The sequence below is a fragment of the Erpetoichthys calabaricus genome, chromosome 3 (assembly GCF_900747795.2).
Source record: "Erpetoichthys calabaricus chromosome 3, fErpCal1.3, whole genome shotgun sequence".
NCBI lineage: Eukaryota > Metazoa > Chordata > Cladistia > Polypteriformes > Polypteridae > Erpetoichthys > Erpetoichthys calabaricus.
The window spans coordinates 11653311-11672933 of NC_041396.2; the positions used below are offsets into that span (position 1 = coordinate 11653311).

Consider the following 19623-nt stretch of genomic DNA (forward strand, 5'->3'; position numbering starts at 1 on the left):
AAAAACTTGCTTGAGACTGCCAGAGTTTTGACACTGGGATGAAGGTTCGCCTTTTAGCAGGAGAAGGAATGACCCTCAACACACTGCTAAAGTGACACTAGAGGGGTTTAAAGGGAAACATTGAAATGTCTTTGGGGAGTCGGGGTGTAGGGTCAATTATTGTACAGCGGCCCTGGAGCAATTTTCAGGCTAAGGGCCGCGCTCAAGGGTCCAACTGTGTAGGATCCCTTACAGTCCATCCATCCATCCATCCATTTTCCAATCCGCTGAATCCGAACACAGGGTCACGGGGGTCTGCTGGAGCAAATCCCAGCCAACACAGGGCACAAAGTAGGAACCAATCCAGGGCAGGCAACCCTTACAGTCCCTCCTGTTAAATTTAATTGAATGTTAACGTTAATAAGAATGTGGTAGTTTTTTTAGTAAAAATAATTACATTCATAGGTTCTTACCCTACCAAAACCTGAAGTTAAAGTCACAATATTTGGAGCTTAAAAAACATTAAAAACCCTAATGTTAAAATCATAACCCATTATATTTAAAATTGAGACCACATTTTCTTTAAGATGATCTTTCCCAGCAAAATCCTAAACTTAAAGTCACCAAGCATATGGGATTAGTATGGTGATGGTAACCCTAGTCATAAAATTAAGAACTATTAAAAATTCCTACTTAATTAAACTTCTTTTATAAGATATTTTCTTATCATTTTGAATTTAAGAAATAATGAAAAAATGTGTGAGGGATTTTGCCCATTTATAATGTTTAACTTTTGAAAAATACTAAAGATTATTTTAGAAATATGCTTAGTAAAACTGGTGTGTCCCTGAGGTTAACATTAACTTTCAAGTGAGTTGAATCTTTTAAATTATTTTTGAAGTAATTTGAATTTAGGAATATTTCATAGAAATAGATGTGTTTTTTTATAACAGATTTAGGATTTTGTAATTTATAATGTGTAAGGATAATTAATTATCTTTTAACTTCAAAATATTGAATTAGACCCTTAGAACATTAGAACAGTCGATGTGAGAACACGGCATTTAGCCCAACAAAGCTCACCAGTTCTATTCACTTAATTCCTTGATTCTTAAAGGTCCCTAAAGCCCTACTGCCCACCACACTACTTGGTCGCTTATTCCAAGTGTCTGTGGTTCTCTGTGTGAAGAAAAACTTCCTCATGTTTGTATGAAATTTCCCCTTAACAAGTTTCCAACTGTGTCCCCGTGTTCTTGCTGAATTCATTTTAAAGTCTCAGTCTCGATCCACTGGACTAATTCCCTTCATAATTTTAAACACTTTAGTCAGGTCTCGTCTTAATCTTCTTTAGCTTAAACTGTAAAGGCTCAGCTCTTTTAATCTTTCCTGATAACTCATCACCTGCAGTCCTTTAATCAGTCTAACTGCTCTTCTCTGGACTTTTTCTTGTGCTGTTATGTCCTTTTTGTAGCCTGGAGGCCAAAACTGCACCCAGTACTCCAGATGAGGCCTCACAAGTTTGTTATAAAGCTTCAGCAGAACCTCCTTGAAGAGATGATAGAGATAGATAGATAGATAGATAGATAGATAGATAGATAGATAGATAGATAGATAGATAGATAGATAGATAGATAGATAGATAGATAGATAGATAGATAGATAGATAGATAGATAGATACTTTATTAATCCCAAGGGGAAATTCACATACTCCAGCAGCAGCATACTGGTAAAGAACAATATTAAATTAAAGAGTGATAACAATGCAGGTATACAGACAGACAATAACTATGTATAATGTTAAATGTTAACGTTTACCCCCCCGGGTGGAATTAAAGAGTCGCATAGTTTGGGGGAGAAACGATCTCCTCAATCTGTCAGTGGAGCAGGACAGTGACAGCAGTCTGTTGCTGAAGCTGCTCTTCTGTCTGGAGATGATACTATTAAGTGGATGCAGTGGATTCTCCATAATTGATAGGAGCCTGCTGAGCGCCAGATGTTAAACTGCCAACAATAGAGCTTGCCTTCCTCACCAGTTTGTCCAGACGTGAGGTGTCTTTCCTCTTAATGTTGCCTCCCCAGCACACCACTGCGTAGAAGAGGGCGCTCGCCACAACTGTCTGATAGAACATCTGCAGCATCTTATTGCAGATGTTGAAGGACGCCAGCCTTCTAAGGTAGTATAACCGGCTTTGTCCTTTCTTGCACAGCGCATCAGTATTGGCAGTCCAGTCTAATTTATCATCCAGCTGCACTCCCAGATATATATAGGTCTGCACCATCTGCACACAGTCACCTTTGATGATCATGGGGTCTATGAGGGGTCTGAGTCTCCTAAAATCCACCACCAGCTCTTTGGTTTTGCTGGTGTTCAGTTGTAGGTGGTTTGAGTCGCACCATTTAACAAAGTCATTGATTAGGTCCCTATACTCCTCCTCCTGCCCATTCCTGATGCAGCCCACGATAGCAGTGTCATCAGCGAACTTTTGCACATGGCAGGACTCCGAGTTGTATTGGAAGTCCGATGTATATAGGCTGAACAGGACCGGAGAAAGTACAGTCCCCTGTGGCGCTCCTGTGTTGCTGACCACAATGTCAGACGTGCAGTTCCCAAGACGTACATACTGAGGTCTGTCTTTAAGATAGTCAACGATCCATGCCACTAGGTATGAATCTAATCCCATCTCTGTCAGCTTGTCCCTAAGGAGCAGAGGTTGGATTGTGTTGAAGGCGCTAGAGAAGTCTAGAAACATAATTCTTACAGCACCACTGCCTCTGTCCAAGTGGGAGAGGGATCGGTGTAGCATATAGATGATGGCATCCTCTGCTCCCACCTTCTCCTCATATGCAAACTGCAGAGGGTCAAGGGCGTGTTGAACCTGTGGCCTAAGGTGGTGAAACAGTAGCCTCTCCATGGTCTTCATCACATGTGATGTCAGAGCAACAGGCCGAAAGTCATTCAGCTCACTAGGACGTGATACAATTGGGACTGGGGTGATACAAGATGTTTTCCAAAGCCTCGGGACTCTCCCCTGTTCCAGGCTCAGGTTGAAGATGCGCTGTAGAGGACCCCCCAGCTCCGATGCACAGACCTTCAGCAGTCGTGGCGATACTCCATCTGGACCCGCTGCTTTGCTGGCACGAAGTCTCCTCAGCTCTCTGCTCACTTGCGCTGTTGTCTTTCCTATGCTGGTATCAGCAGAAGGATGTGTGGAGGGTGCAATACTCCGAGGTGAGTGTGAGAGTGGGTTAGGGTGGTCAAACCTGTTAAAGAAGTTGTTCATTTGGTTTGCTCTCTTTACGTCTCTCTCGATGGTGGTACCCCGCTTCGAGCTGCAGCCAGTGATGATCTTCATCCCATCCCACACTTCCTTCATGCTGTTATTCTGCAACTTCTGCTCCAGCTTTCTCCTGTACTGCTCCTTCGCCGCCCTGAGCTGGACTCGGAGTTCCTTCTGCACGCGCTTGAGCTAATGCTGATCACCGTCTTTAAAAGCCCTTTTCTTCTGGTTCAAAAGGCCCTTGATGTCACTTGTAATCCATGGTTTGTTGTTAGCATAGCAGCGTACAGTTCTTACTGGAACTACAATGTCCATACAGAAGTTGATGTAGTCAGTAGTGCAGTCAACAACTTCCTCAATGTTCTCACTATGAGATCCCTGCAGGATATCCCAGTCTGTAGTTCCAAAACATTCTCTCAGAGTATTCTCAGCCTCCAGGGTCCACTTCCTGAATGATCGTGTGGTTACAGGTAGGACTCTCACTTTTGGTTTATAGTGAGGCTGAAGCAGAACCAGGTTATGATCTGCTTTCCCAAGCGCAGGCAGCGGGGTGGCGCTGTATGCGTCTTTAACGTTTGCATACAGTAAATCAATAATCTTATTTCCCCGGGTGTTACAGTCCACATACTGGGAGAATGCAGGTAATGTTTTGTCCAGCGTCACATGGTTAAAGTCTCCAGCGATTAGCACAAGCGCCTCAGGGTGCTGCGTTTGTAACTTAGCAACAGCAGAATGGATGATGTCACTCGCTGACTCCTCGTCCGCCCGAGGAGGTATGTACACGATGACAACAATGACATGTCCAAACTCTCTGGGCAAGTAGTAGGGACGTAAACTTACGGCCAACAGTTCGATATCCCAGCAGCAAGTGGAGATTTTGATGTTAACATGTCCAGAGTGACACCACCGTGTATTAACATAGAGAGCGAGTCCTCCTCCTTTGTGCTTCCCACAGGTACTTGCGTCTCTGTCCGCTCTAACTGTGCTAAACCCGGGTAGCTCCACATTAGCATCTGGGATGGTGTTATTTAGCCACGTTTCACAAAAACACAACTAACTGCATTCTCTGTAGGTCCTGACATTTTTCACCAGCGCAGCCAGTTCGTCGATCTTATTTGAGATTGAGTTTACATTCCCCAGAATCACAGAAGGCACCGAAGGCTTGAATCGCCACTTTCTCGCAAGCCGCTTCATTTTTAGCTTAGCGCTGGCTCTGCTGCCACGATACCACCTTCTTACCTCATCAGGTAAATAGGGAACCACACCGGCACTTGCATTTGTTCTCAGCGCTCGAATTTGAGTACTTGAATAGGCGAGTCTCGGCGTGTAAAAATCCATGCCCATGTTGTAAAAGTAAGTGTGTCCAGGGAACGAATCCACATAAAATAAAGTAATAGGAGTGATCAATAAATAAAAATAGAAAAATAAAAGTAGAAAAGTACACATACATATACAGTCATACACGGAGCTGCTGAAAAGGCTGCCACTCACGGCAGCGCTGGATGTTAATCAGGGTTCAGGGTCTATATTCACCTGAATCACTAGTGGGCAGCATCCATGGTTTGCTACTCTCACATGGCCAGGCTGGGAATTGTAGTCCTGTGGGACAGCCCTGTTGTGTGCATCATAGGAACATTACAGGAACTTCCACCTGACCCAGAAGTCCTATCAGATTTTGGATGTTCTCTTGGGATTCGGTTTAAAGAGATCTGCTCTACTTTGCCTCAACGAGTCAGAGTTGGGTGGCAGAGGACAACACTTGTGAGCAGAAGAGCAGTAGGGAGAGAGAAGAAAACGGGAAGAATTCACCGTCCATGTACATGCTGTGTGATATAAGGTATTTGGAAGCAAAAAAATCCATTAGAACTGAACCTGTGACTGTGTTCATGTCAGTTGTGTCTGGGGTTTGGGGTTCAGTGGCGCCCTCTGCAGTTCACAATACATATTAAAAATAGCACTGGCTCCAGTACTAACCCCTGAGAGACAGAGCTCTTAACGTCAGCCAGTTCTGAGAAGGTTCCTCACACCCTCATCATCCTCTGCTTTCCTGTGTCTGAGCCAATTCAGCACCCATCCACACACCACACCATGAACTGCCACTTCTTTTAGTTTGGTGGCTCCTCATCATAAGACTTTCTGAAAGTCCAGATAAATAACACCATGCTCTCCACTCTGCTCATATACTTTTGTAGCTTCCTCATGGAATTCCAGCATGTTAATAAAACACGACCTTCCTCTCTACCCATGCAGACCCTTCAGTTAAACTCGTTGTTAAAGTATCCTCTTTAATAAAACCCCTGTGTGCGTCCAGTGTCCGGTGTCCGTGTGTGTGTCTTCTGGTGAAGTGCGCATGCGTGGGGCACGGTGCGATGCTTCAAATCAGATGCTGACGCGTCACACAAGACGGCGGGACTTATAAAATATCGCAAGGGCCGATCCAATCGGATTTCGATAAATGAAGTAAGACCTAAAACATAAAACACGAAAAATCCAATCGGGTACTGAGACGCGGAGACCAGCTTCCCCATTGTTGTGCAAGTGTTCACTCTGAGGATGTCAGATTTGCGATTAAGAAGCTTGGCCCGGTAAAGTGTCAGTCGTTGAAAGGGTTTTCCTAAATATACGAATTTTCATGATATTACAATACAATGACCTTTAAAAGTAGATTTATTTTCGCGCACATTACATCAGTTGCTGGGCAGAATCTGCTGATTGCTCACTGTTGTGACAGAAAATTAAACGCATATTACAAACAGCAAAGCCAGTATTACCGTCAGAGAAAATTCTAGGCATTTTACGGAAAAAATTTAATGAGGTAAAAGGTCCCTTGCCATTTAATATGGACTGTTCCTAGTAATGTTTATGAACTACTGTTCTTGCGCCCGTTATTGTAACGGGCTTAATGTCTAGTTTTCTAAATATTCCACTGTGGCCCAGAGAAACATCATTTCTCATTGCTGTTTAATGTCCCAAGTTAGGGGTATAGATGTTATGACAATAAATCCCATTAGACTTGACTTGACTCAATCTTATCCTTAATAATTCCTTCCATTAATCTTCCTGTGATGCACATTAAGCTTACTGGCCTATAGTTGCTTTGCTCTGCCCTGTCACCCATTTTATATAATGGGATGATATTTGCCAACTTGCAGTCTTTAGGAATTTCCCCAGTATGCAGTGGCCGCTTAAAAACAGGTGTCACTTATCACTTAAACCTTAAACTGCCACATACTTGGGGGGGTTAACGCACCCCTGGACGCCAAATCCTTTTTTGCTGAATGCCAGGGACAATGATGCTGCAGTACTGCAGAGGGCACCAGTGGTCATGTGCTGGCTGCTCAACGAATGTACGGCTCGGACTGATCAGCTCTGGCATGCTGGCAAATTGCACTGGAAACTGTCTATAGCTGGTTCTGGCGGTTTAAGGGTTTACTTCAACGCTAGTTCTCTGAGATTCAAAGCCAACTAAGCAAAAAGAAAAAGTAAATAGTATGAGGTGCCAAGTAGGCACAACCCCTACAATGGACGCAGGCATGATGAAAGACAGCCAGGCGCTGGGGGAGAAAGAGAGTGGGCTGGAACAGACACAGCGGTTTGATAGTGCTGGCATCCAGGCTTCCCGGCCCCCCGCCAGCACGTCAGTGGTCTCGTGCAAGTCTAAGGGGGAGCAGACAGGGAGGGGTCTCTCACTCTCTCTCTCTCTCTTTTGGGATTCCCCCCAACGGGACGACACGCGGAAGAGCATCCCGAAGCACCCGCAGGCTCCAAGCGCTGTAGCAGTTCGGCACAAAAGCGAATCCGAAAAGATTGCGCTCATGCTATAAGCGCCGGCCGTCGATGGATGATGCAAGGAACATTACTGTATAAATGTAGGGCAGGGCTGGGGCAAGGGTGAGGCAAACGAGGCACTTGCCTGAGGTGAACAATGGGAAAGGGTGCCAAACTGATGAAAAATGAAAATGAATAAATTGCAAAATAAAGAAAAAAGCCAAATGTATGTTGCAATGTTCGCCAAATACCTTAAGCAAACTGACGATTTGCATCGGATGCTCTCGCTCAATACACTCTTTTCCTTGTATGATATCGCCCTATAAATTCTGAGAATTCTTATCAGAAATAATCAGTTTCAAACATCAGGCAATGACGTTAATTCCAGACCTTAAAGCAGCTACAAGTTTAGATCTTTTAAAAATGATTCATGAATATTGTTTAGTTCAGTTCTAAAATTGACATGACACCCAGCAGCAGGTGGAAGCCCAGATGCCTTCCTGCTGCAGTGCAGATACCACCTGCTAATAGACTGCATTACCGCTGACTTGTTGTTCAGTGAATCAGTTTAGATCTTGTTAATTCATTGTGTCTAATTTGTTTAGCCAAATTGGCTGTCTCAGACACTTCCCGGGATACATTCTTACCCTACCTTTTTCACCCTTTGGGCCTGGTTTGCCTCGTGCGCCTGGTGCGCCTTGTTCGCCTCCAAATCCATGAGGTCCAGGTGGGCCTGCAAAAAAGATTTCAGAGGGAAACTTGAGCACTTGTGGCCGCAACCTCCAAATATTACAGCAAAAGCAACTCCCATTTTTTCATATTTTGAACTTTTCAATGACTATATATTGTATATACTATAATAGAAGGAGATGGACTTGTAGCGAGGTTAATACTAAGGAAGGCCAACAAATTCAAAAGGTTTCTCTTATTTACAAATACAGTTTACAGCAAATACCCAAGGGAAACGATGACAGTGATTACATGCAAAAACAACCTGGAATAAGGTGAGTAACTCATTTAAGTCAGAAACCTAAAAACATGTGTGAGTCCACTTATGGAGTTTTCTTTTGGTGAAGCGCTCCAAAGTGGTAAAGAAAGATAAAACAGTTTAAAAATGTTTACTTCCAACATCTAATAGTTTACATTGCCTTGTTGTCCAAGTCCCTCGGAAATGATTCCACAGATTCAAGATGATCTGCCAATGCTCCTTGCTTGGTGTCATCTGCAAACTTAACCAGCTTGTTATTTATATTCTTCTCCAAGTCATTAATATATTGTAGGTGCCATATGGGATTGTCCGTCATCCCCTCCAGAAAGGAAAATGGCCTCCCTGCCAGGAAAGAGGCTGACGTGGAAGAAAAGCAAAGGACTGACGGCCCGACCCAGTTGTGTGAATTGATCCCTTGCCTGGGAGGGAGGCCAGAATGATGGAAGGATCGGGGGGAGTTAGTCTGTTCAGGGTCTATATTCACCTGACTCGCTAGATGGCAGCATCCATGTTTTGCTACTCTCACATGAACAGGCTGGGAAATGTGGTCCCGTGGGACAGCCCTGTTGTGTGCATTATAGGAACATTATAGGAACTTCCACCTGACCCAGAAGTGCTTCTGTCAGCTTTTGGATGTTCACTTGGGATTCGGTTTAAAGTGATCCGCTCTGCTTTGTCTCAAAGAGTCAGAGTCAGGAGGCAGAGGACAACACTTGTGAGCAGAAGAGCAGTAGGGAGAGAGAAGAAAAAGGGAATTCACCGTCCATGTACATGCTGTGTGATAGAAGGTATTTGGAAGCAAAAAAATCCATTAGAACTGAACCTGTGACTGCGTTCATGTCAGTTGTGTCTGGGTTTGGGGTTCAGTGGCGCCCTCTGTAGTTCACAATACATATCAAAAATAGCAGTGGCTCCAGTACTAACCCCTGGCTCTTAATGTCAGCCAGTTCTGAGAAGGTTCCTCACACCCTCATCACCCTCTTCTTCCTGAGTCTGAGCCAATTCTGCACCCATTCACACACCACACCATGAACTGCCACTTCTTTTAGTTTGGTGCCCAACCTCTCGTGTGGCTCCTTATCAAAAGCTTCCTGAAAGTCCTGATAAATAAAACCATGTGCTCCACTCTGCTCGTATCCTTTTGTAGCTTCCTCATGGAATTCCAGCATGTTCATAAAACACGACCTTCATCTTCTGAACCCAAGCCGACTGTTCAGTCAAACTCCTGTTCTGAGCTCTTCTGTTGTTAAAGTATTGTCTAAATATTCCACTGTGGCCCCGAGAAACATCATTTCTTTCTGCTGTTTAATGTCCCAAGTTAGGGGTATTGATGGTATGACAATAAATCCCATTAGACTTGACTTGATTCAATTTTCTCCATAATAATTCCTTCCATTAATTTCCCTGTGATGCATGTTAAGCTTTCTGGCCTGTAGTTGCTTGGCTCTGCCCAATCTCCCCATTTTATAAAACGGGATAATATTTACCATCTTGCAGTCTTTAGTAGGGTGGCGCAGTGGGTAGCGCTGCTGCCTCGCAGTAAGGAGACCTGAGGTTCGCTTCCCGGGTCCACCTTGCGTGGAGTTTGCATGTTCTCCCTGTGTCTGCATGGGTTTCCTCCCACAGTCCAAAGACATGCAGGTTAGGTGCATTGGCGATTCTAAATTGTCCGCTTGATGTGTGTGTGTGTGTGTCCTGAGGTGGGCTGGTGCCCTGCCTGGGATTTGTTCCTGCCTTGCGCCCTGGGATTGGCTCCAGCGGACCCCCGTGACCCTGTGTTAGGATATAGTAGGTTGGAGACTGACTGACTGACAGTCTTTAGGAATTTCCCCAGTGTATTGCAGTGACTGCCTAAAAACAAGTGTCACTTATCACTTACACCTTAAACTGCCACATACTTGGGGGGTTGATGCACCCCCGGACACCAAATTCTTTTTTGCTGCACTTTTTAAGGAAACATTACAATTCACCAAGAAAAAGTGAAATTTTAATGGAACACACATTTACTGCAACACTGATCATTTTACACACTGCCAATGAACTGTAAAAACTGTAAAAAAAACTACTAGAATACTCTATTATTATATGTACAAGGTTCAAGTGACACCACTGATGAAATTCAGTAAATCACCGAGCCAACTGCACTTGAACTGGCTGCACTCAGAGGTAAGGGGCTGAATCCCAGGGGCAGTGATGCTGCAGGGGGCGCCACTGGTCCCGTGCTGGCTGCTCAACGAATGTACTGCACTGACTGATCAGCTCCGGTGTGCTGGCAAATTGCACTGGGAACGGACAATAGCTGGTTCCGGTGGTTTAAGGGTTAAACTGAGATTAAAAGCCAACTAAGCAAAAAGAAAAAGAAACTCCAGATCTCTGCTCCGATACCTTGGGGTCCTGGTAATCCGTTCTCACCCCTTAGGCCTGCTGCTCCTCGTGGGCCTGATGGTCCTAAGTCTCCACGTAGGCCAGGTATACCTGCAAAAAGATTTCAGTGGGTAACTCAACTTCCAAACATTACAGCAAAAGCAAAAGTCACAGATTTTTCACATTTTTGAATTGTCATTGACTTTATTCCTATATAACAGAAGGAGATGGACTTCTAATGAGGTAATAAGTGTAGGCCCTCCTAGTTGGGTATAACAGTAAACTTAGAAGTAAGCCTCAGTGACACAGGAACAGAGTTGTGATTGGTGCTATTTACTACCAATCAAGGTATAGTGCGCCCTTAGTACTCCAATGATTTTTGTTTTTCTTGGCGAGGTGAGAGGAAGAGCGTGTGGAAACAGAGCGAGGTAAGTGGAAGAGCGTGTGGAGACAGAGCGAGGTTGTGGAAAGCATGAGAGTGAAAAAAAAAAAGAGCCGAAAAGTTTTTTTTGGTGGTCAGTGTTAAACGTGAGAGGAATTGAACGGGTTTGGCTTATTGGAACGTGGATGAAAAAGAGAGCTTGGCTTTGAAAAAAAAGGAAGGGACAGACAAACGAAGAGTCGGATGCCTACTTTATATAAATTTGCTGTCTAAAGGAAATATGAAAAAAGGGGATGCAAATAAATCGTGCATTAAGATGAAGTTACTGGCATCATCCCAGGCGGAGCTGTGAGATTCCTGTGCTTCACCACGGATGTAAATGTGAAGTGCGCGGAAAGTTCTGGAAGGACACCATGAGTACATGTGAAGTTGTGAATGGCATATTAGGTCCAACTAAGTGCGCCAACGATTCTTTTATATATATATATATATATATATATATATATATATATATATATATATATATATATATATATATATTGTTGATTTCTATGTGTGAACCTTACCTGTGCTGTAACTCGGACAAATTAATTGAGTTAAGTTAAACTGCGATTACACACAATGGAATAAAGTGAGTAGCTCAGTTAAGGCTATGGCGGATGGCTGGGACCCTTACCTGGCTGGAAGGACCAGGGGAGAGAACACATCCAAAGTTGTACAGTACCTCTCCTGGAGCAGTAGGTGATAGCTCCCCTAGGTTGCAGCAGTGCCTTGGACTCCCACAGGGCTCCATGGGAGTTGGAGTTTGGTGCAGCCCTGTTTCATGGGTGCTGCCAGGGTGTACTGCAGGTAATGTTGAGCCCTGTGTGGCAGCATTCCTACCACATCCAGAAGTGCTGCTGGAAGAAGGTCATTGAGCACTTGGAGTACTTCCAGGTGCCCTATAAAAGGAGCAAGCCACCTCTACTCCGAGAGCCAGAGTCGGGATGTGGAGGACAATGCTTGCCTAGAAGAGGAATGGAGACGACAAAAGAGATACAGAGACCAGAGCATGAAGAACACTGTGCTTTGTTATTGTAATTATTGAGCTATGCAGGTGAGAAATGAGGGAAAGTGTTTCCCACAAAAGTGTGCGTATCGAACTTGTGTCCTGAATCTGTCTGTGTCAGGTTTGGGAGGGAGGGATACCCTCTGCAGGCCACAAGTGGCGTAGTCGGCAGGATTTGTGCCAAGCCAGGATACCTTTATTCTAGAAGGACTTGGGGAGAGAACACATCCAGAGCAGTACCTCCCTTGGAGAGATAGATGGCAGCCTTCCTGGGTTGCAGCGGTGCCTCGGACTCCAACAGGGCTCCATAGGAGTTGGAGTTTGGTGCAGCCCTGTTGGGTTCCATGGGTCCCGCCAAGGGGGTGCTACAGGTACTGTTGAGCCCTGTGTGTGTAGTTTATGTTGAAAAAACATTTTCATCGACTAAGCAACACACTGAAGCAATTATAAAGTCAAATAAAATGTTAGGTTATATCAGCGTTTCTCAACCTTTAAGTATTTGCGACCTGCGTTTTCATAACAGTTTTAATCGTGCCCCCCCCTAAGGTTTTTTTGAAAGGAGCCCACTAATACCAATTTATTCTTTTTTAATTAATAATATATCATAGATGCATATTCTGTCCTGCTCCACTGACAGACTGAGGAGATCGTTCCTCCGCCACACTATGAGACTCTTCAATTCCACTCGGGGGGGGGGGTAAACATTAACATCATACAAAGTTACTGTCTGTTATACCTGCATTTATATCACTCTTTAATTTAATATTGTTTTTTATCTGTATAATGCTGCTGGAGTATCTGAATTTCCCTTGGGAAATTAATAAAGTATCTATCTATCTGTCTTTATTATACGTACTTAACTTTTATCGACATTTATCTAACTCTATATTTATTTTTCTATAGTACTAGGGTGTTGTACCGTGTTAGCCATTATGAATGTAGAGAAAAGCCAAGCAAAATGACCCCTTTTATTGGCTAACTAAAAAGATTACAATATGCAAGCTTTCGAGGCAACTCAGGCCCCTTCTTCAGGCAAGATGTAATACAGAGACTGGAGTTCCCTATGTTTATATACACACTCTAGGACAAGAAATAACATTGGTAAATCTTTAAATGAGAAATTTTAAATGTAAAAAATTAATTAATTTAACAAGAGAGAGAAGAACAATGTATGGTCAAGATCTTTGGATAAGATGACTGTCCAACAAAGTCTTTTGAAGTTTGTAATGAATTTTTTCAATACAATGTGGATCTGTAGTCAGGTTGTCTGTCATTCTGAGAGATGTAAACAATTCTCATACCTGGCCATAAGACCCATGTCTCTGTTCAATCCATGTTGTAACGTATTAAATTTTAGCATGAGTTTAACTTCCCATTCTTTTCTCTCTTGCTATGTTTTGAAGTTGCACATAAGCCCTGTGACTTTAACCCCTTAACCGCCCTCTGCCGGATATATCCGGCACCGTTGTTTTATTGCTAACGCCATACTGCCGGAATTATCTGGCACATTTGCCTGTGGTTATATGAATGCCTGGCAAGTAGTATAACTGACGGTTTGGCGTGGGTATTATTACTACGTTGTATTTCGACAAGTCTGTGGTTGTTTTGGCCGGTCATGTGACGTGATTCGCATGTAACAGCTGTGAATATGGCGAAACGTAAACTGACTTCAAGTGAGGCTTTGCAGGCGATTTTGGACAGTTCTGATCATGATTGTAGCAGTTCTGATGAAGATTTTAGCGACAGTGATGAGCAGCAACGTGCGCTGCATGATACTGTGAATGAAGACGCATCGGATGACGGCGCTGAGTGGGTGTATCCGCAGCATCTCAGCTGGGCTGCTGCCCGTGGTGAACTACCTTTTCTGCATTCGTTTGAGGGAACGTGTGGCTTTATTGTTGATGTAAACAATTACACTGCTGAGCAGTTTTATGAGCTGTTTGTGTCACCTGATTTGATCAGACATTTTGTTCATCAGACAAATCTGTATGCAGCACAGTTTATTGAGAAAAATCCCAATTTACCTCCACATTCCCGTGTTCGTGCTTGGTTTGACACTGATGAAAACGAAATGAAAAAATTCATTGGGATTTTGATGTTGATGGGAATAATCAGAAAACCAGATATTGAGATGTACTGGTCTACAGATCCTATGTATGCAACACCTATTTTTGCAGCTGTCATGACACGTAACCGATTCTCTTTGCTGCTGAAATTCTTTCATTTGAATGACAACAGAAACGAGCCAGATAAGAAAGATCCAAACCGCGACCACTTGTTCAAGCTACGTCCTTTGATTGATCATTTATTTGAAGCATTTCAGTTGCCCTACATGCCAGGACCGTCAGTTGCAGTTGATGAAAGTTTATTGTCGTGGAAGGGCCGCTTACAGTTTCGACAGTATCTACCATTGAAAAGGGCACGGTTTGGTATCAAGATGTTTTGCTTAACTGAGAATTCAGGTTACATTTATAGATTTCGTGTATACACTGGCAACTTGCACAACATTTAGTGGTCAATACTGCTTGAATAAATGTAAAAAATGTAAAAAAAATGTAAAAAAGTAAAAAAACGAAAATTGTTCAGATTTCGCCTGGCGTGGGGAATATTTAGGGAGTTGGCGGTTAAAGGGTTAAAGTCCCTCTCACAGTGTCCATGGCTGTTGAAGTGGGCCGCTATATTTAATGTGGAACCTGTGTAAGTTCATTCTCTGGCGGAGTGTTTGTCCAGTTTCTCCCACATAGAGTGCAGTGTCAGGACATTTCATGCAGAGAATGAGGTAGACTACATTAGATGATCTGCAGAAAAATTATCCCTTTATGTGATGTTCAAGTTGTCAGTGTGTTATAACTATACGGTCTGTATCATAGATGTGGACACAAGTTTTATATTTTTTCTGTAAGCATGGAGATGTGCCATTTTCTGTTGGTTCACTTAGGGAGCTTCGGACAATTAGTTGTTGAAGGTTTGGTGGTTGTCTGTATGCCAGCAGGGGACGTTCAGGAAATACATTTTTCAGTGTTTGGTCATTGTTTAGTATTGGCTGAAGTTCTTTTATAATTTTTGAAGTGTTTCAAGATGTGGGTTGTAGGTGACAAAAACAGGGATGCGGTTCTTGTTGTCTTTGTTTTTATATTCCAGAAGGTTGACTCTGGGTATGGCAGTAGCTCTTCTTATTTGAGTGTCTGTTGCTTTGGGGGGTATGACCTTGTCTGATGAAATCTTGTCTGAGCTCCTGCAGTTGTTGATCCCGGTCTGTTGGGTCTGAGCAAATACGATTGTACCGTATTGCTTGGCTGAAAATAATGGAGTGCCTTATATGCTTGGGGTGGAAGCTATCACTTTTCAGGTAGGGCCGTCTGTCTGTCGGTTTGTGAAAAACAGAAGTTACAAGGGTGTTGTCTTTCAGTTGAATGGTGGTGTCAAGGAAGCCGACTTCTGTTTCTGAGTAATTCAGTTTCAGCTTTATGTTGGGGTGAAAACAATTATAATCATTATGAAAATGGAGGAGGTCCTTCTCACTGGCAGTCCAGATGATGAAGATGTCATCTACGTAACGGAGATGCAACATTGGTTTTACGATGCACATTGACATGAAATCTTCCTCCAATTTTGCCATAATTAGGTTTACATAGTGAGGTGCAAACCGACAGCCCATTGCAGTCCCCATTTGTTGCAAGTAGCAATCTTGTCCAAAAGAGAATAGATTATGTGTCAGAGTGAATTTTATCATCTCTATTACTGACTTTGTGGGTACACGTTGTTTGAGGTACATTTCACATGCCAATATGCCATCATCATGGGGGATGTTTGTGTAAAGTGCCTCAACATCCATTGTGGCCAGTAAGGTTCCCTCAGGTAAGGGGCCTAAAGCAGAAGTCAGTGGTGTCCTGGATGTAGCTGCTTGTATTACGGGTGAGGGGTTTAAGGATGTGCTCCACCCAACCTGAAATATTTTCTGTACGAGAGCCAATTCCTGAGATAATAGGCCTTCCTGGGTTCCCTTCTTTGTGGATTTTAGGAAGCATGTAGAAGTAACCCATTTTGGGGTTCTCAGGAATGAAACTGTTTACATGATCCCTGATGTCAAGAGGAAAGCTACTTACTATCTGTTTTAGTTCCTTTTTGTAGAGATCTGTTGGGTCTTCTTGCAGTTTGTAATAATGCATAGTATTGGACAATTGTCTTTGTGCCCCCTGTATATAATCTGATGTGTTCATGATGACTAAAGCACCCCCTTTGTCTGCTGGTTTGATAATGATTTTATTTTTCTAGTAACAGAATATAGTTTAAGTTAATATGTTTTGGTTTCAATAGATGTATTTTTCATATTTTCGATTCTTGTTTTCTTTTTTTCACATCTTCGCGCCCCCCTTTTTGTAACTTTGTGCCCTCCTGGGGGGGCCTGCCCCACAGTTTGAGAACCACTGGGTTATATCATAAAAACTGTTGAGTTAAGTCAAAGAACATCATGCTCAAACTACATTTAGGACCATAAGTATTTGGAAAGAGACACAATTTTCAAAATTGTGGCTCTGCACACCGTAGCGAGTTCCTCAAAATGCAATATAAGAAGCCCGACACACACAAGAACCCCCTACTCTTAGTAATGAGACTATTTATATCGGAAACAAATAGAACCTTAGCCCTAATTTAATTCTCTTTGATGGAGGGGTCCTTTATAAACTGCAAAAATAACCACCAGATTAATTAAGTCAGTTAAACAAACAGTATATATTATGAAAACCCAAACAGAATTATAAACTTATTCCCCTTTAGAAAATCCTACACGAACAAAAACTGAACAAGTAAACAGATACTGATTAATACGACCATACACCTGAAGCACCCCTTTATAATGAACTACATGCCGAAAAGGAAATGAGACAAAAAAAAAATAATAACTACTTACAGACAGCACAAGAATATTCACAGCACATACATATTGTGGTAGACGGCGGGGCTCCATGCTTGGCTGGGACGCCCCTGCAGCATATGTTCTGGGGGAGCAAGCACGGGAGCCCCAATACCTTTCCCTGGATGCTAGATGGCAGCCTCCCTGGGTTGCAACTGTGCTTTGGACTCTCCCAGGGCTTCATGGGGGTTGGAGTTGGGTGCAGCCCTGTTGGGTCCGGTAGACGCTGCAGTGGAAGCTGCTTGGCCCTTCTGGGCAGTTATTTCGCTACACCTGAAAGTGCAGCCGGGTGTTGTCAATCAAGCACCTGGAGCACTTCCGGGTGCCTAATAAAAGAAGCCAGCGACCAGCACTCAGGAGCCAGAGTCGGGAGGAGGAGGACGAAGCTGCCTAGGAGGAGTGGAGGATAAAACTTTAGTTTATTGGTGTTTTGGTGTGTGCTGTGCTTGGGACTGTGTACTGTCTGTGGGACACGAGGAAGACGTGCGCCCACAGGTGAAGAAAAATAAACTGTTTCTTTTATTTATACTAGGGGTGCTTCGCCCCCTGCTCGCTTCGCTCACCAACACCCGTGTTTGGTTTTCCAGACACACTTTTAAGATTTTTTTTTCTTTGAATTGTTGCTATGTCATTAGTTTCACTTTTATTTCAGAACTTATGTAAAAACAGTATTTGGAAACTTTTGAGTCCAAATATGCTGAATCTTTTAAATGAGGTCAGTGAGACTTGTGTTTAATGACTTTGTCAGGTTAGAGATAATGAAAACGGGAATTCAAAAGACTCAGACAAAACGTAGGCGCAAAACACATGCAGAGCAAGATACAGAATATGAAAGCAATAAACATCGCATTAGCGCAAAAAAAAAAAAAATATTACTCGTAGAAATAACTAAAAGGCCAATTGAGACGAATATATGGACACAGGTGATATGTCAGAAGTATGTAAACATTGTAAGGCTTTGAAGTTTAAGTCAGAGAATTTCAAAAACGTGTTTTACCTCACATGCATTTATTGGTTACTTTGCAAAAAAAATGATTAACTATAATATCGCTTTGTCTGTGCTGAAATTCCATACAGAGAAACCTTTCCTGAATTATCTCTAACCTGCCGTGCATGTGTTTGGCCCTTTTGTTTTGTAACCTCTTTATGACGTTTTACTTTGTTTTCTACTCTTTGTCCTGCTTTTTTTTTCAATGACTCCTACTCCGTGGTGATTATTTTCCCTTTTTCGAGTATTAATTTCCGTTTGCTTGTGCTACTGCGATCTTTACTTTCCTTTTTTATACTTTCTAATTTTCCTACTTTCATATTCTTTAACTTTCTCCACATTTGAACCGCACATATGTTTGTTTTTTTTGGAGCCTTTCGAATGCTCTGCTTTCATAATCTGCTCTGCATGTGTACAGCGCCAACATTTGTGAATGTCTTTATGAAGTTCTGCTTTGTCTTTTTCTCTGTCTTTCAATTCTGAGCCCGACTGGACATGCTTTGTTTTAATTCTACTTGTTACGGTCTGATAATTTCTTGCCTTATTTTCCGAATTTGCACCTCAATTATTTTTTCTTTTTTCTTTCCAAGATTTTTTTTTCTTTGAATTGTTGCTATTTTATTAGTTTCACTTTTATTTCAGAACTTCTGTAAAAACAATATTTGGAATCTTTCGTGTCCCAATATGCTGAATCTTTTAAATGAGGTCTGTGTGTTTAATGACTTTGTACCATAATTTAGGATAGGATTTTCTGTTTTGAATTTCAGCACAGACAAAACGATCCACATCATCAGCAGTTAATCATTTTTTTTGCAAAGTAACCAATAAATGCATGTGAGTTAAACCCCGTTTTTGAAATTCTCTGACTTAAACTAATTTCTTTTTGTTTGCTTCAATGCGATCTGTGCTATCTTTTTTTGATACTGTAGTGACTAACGTAATAAAGTGTCACAAAAGTTCTACTTTAACAATCGCCAAGCACAACTTTCTAGCACCCTCTCCAACCCCTCCTCCCACGGGTCTCGCCTCCCCCTTACCGCGTCCATCAGCACCCAGCTATCAGTCTGCCATGATGTACTCTGTCCTCCCTCGATTGGACCTAACAGTCACTTAAAGCAAAAAAGGCTTCAGCTTGGCTGGGACGCTACAATACTTTCGAATGCTACTGCTTTCATATTCTGTACCTTTCTCTGCATACAGTATGTATCGCGCCTTGGGTCCCTTTTCTCTGCGCTGCTCTTTCTTCTTTGCTGAGAGCACAGGCTCTGAATGTTTTGCTGGCTGTCCGTGCTCCTATTCGATACTAAGGACATGTCTTGCAAGAATATTATGTTCCACGTCCCCTCGAGACTGCCCTGGGACAATCTCGTGGCACCAAGTCTCATGTTTACGGTCCCTGCGATACGCTCCATGGTCAGTCTTTTTTGTCTCGCGTGTCTTTAAAATGTCTTTCGAGAACTTCTGAGAAGATCACGTATCGTTGCCTTACTTTTCCATTCCAGGATTTTTTTTTATATATAGAGAGATATACATGCCTCCGGTGTCAGTTTGTGTCGGGTCGGCACTGGTGAAGCATCTTTTTCACTATATATATATATATATATATATATATATATATACTAGCCATGTGTGCCCAACTACATTGTGTGTGTTAAAGTTGTCTGTGAAGGGCTCTCTGTTTAAACGCGGCTGCCGGTTGTGAACTGGGCCCTTCGTCGCACAGCATTATGATTTTTTATAAGGGAAACAAAATTACAAAAGAAAACCCTTGGACATTGATTCGATAAGAACGGCCTACTCAGAATCACTGTCCGAATAGTAATTATGTGGTGGTGGAGGAGCATATCTGCTTCCCTCCATTCACAGTCTGTCTCGTTTTCACGACGCTGTCGTTTCCTCTCACGATCTCTTC

General features: G+C 42.8%; 1 protein-coding gene and 1 long non-coding RNA gene across 3 annotated transcripts in view; both read right to left on the reverse strand.

Moving 5' to 3' along the window:
* The window catches only part of LOC114647755 (mannose-binding protein A-like), a 473727-nt gene that overhangs the window by 35153 nt on the left and 418951 nt on the right, over positions 1 to 19623 (reverse strand). The gene's annotated exons all lie outside the window — the stretch shown is intronic.
* Positions 7703 to 19623, reverse strand: part of LOC127527047 (uncharacterized) — a 31237-nt gene continuing 19316 nt past the window's right edge. Inside the window, exons 2-3 of the long non-coding RNA XR_007934411.1 lie at positions 10400 to 10489; positions 7703 to 7759 (exon numbers count right to left, since the gene is read on the reverse strand). This is a non-coding gene — a long non-coding RNA (uncharacterized LOC127527047). The remainder of the gene's footprint in view (positions 7760 to 10399; positions 10490 to 19623) is intronic.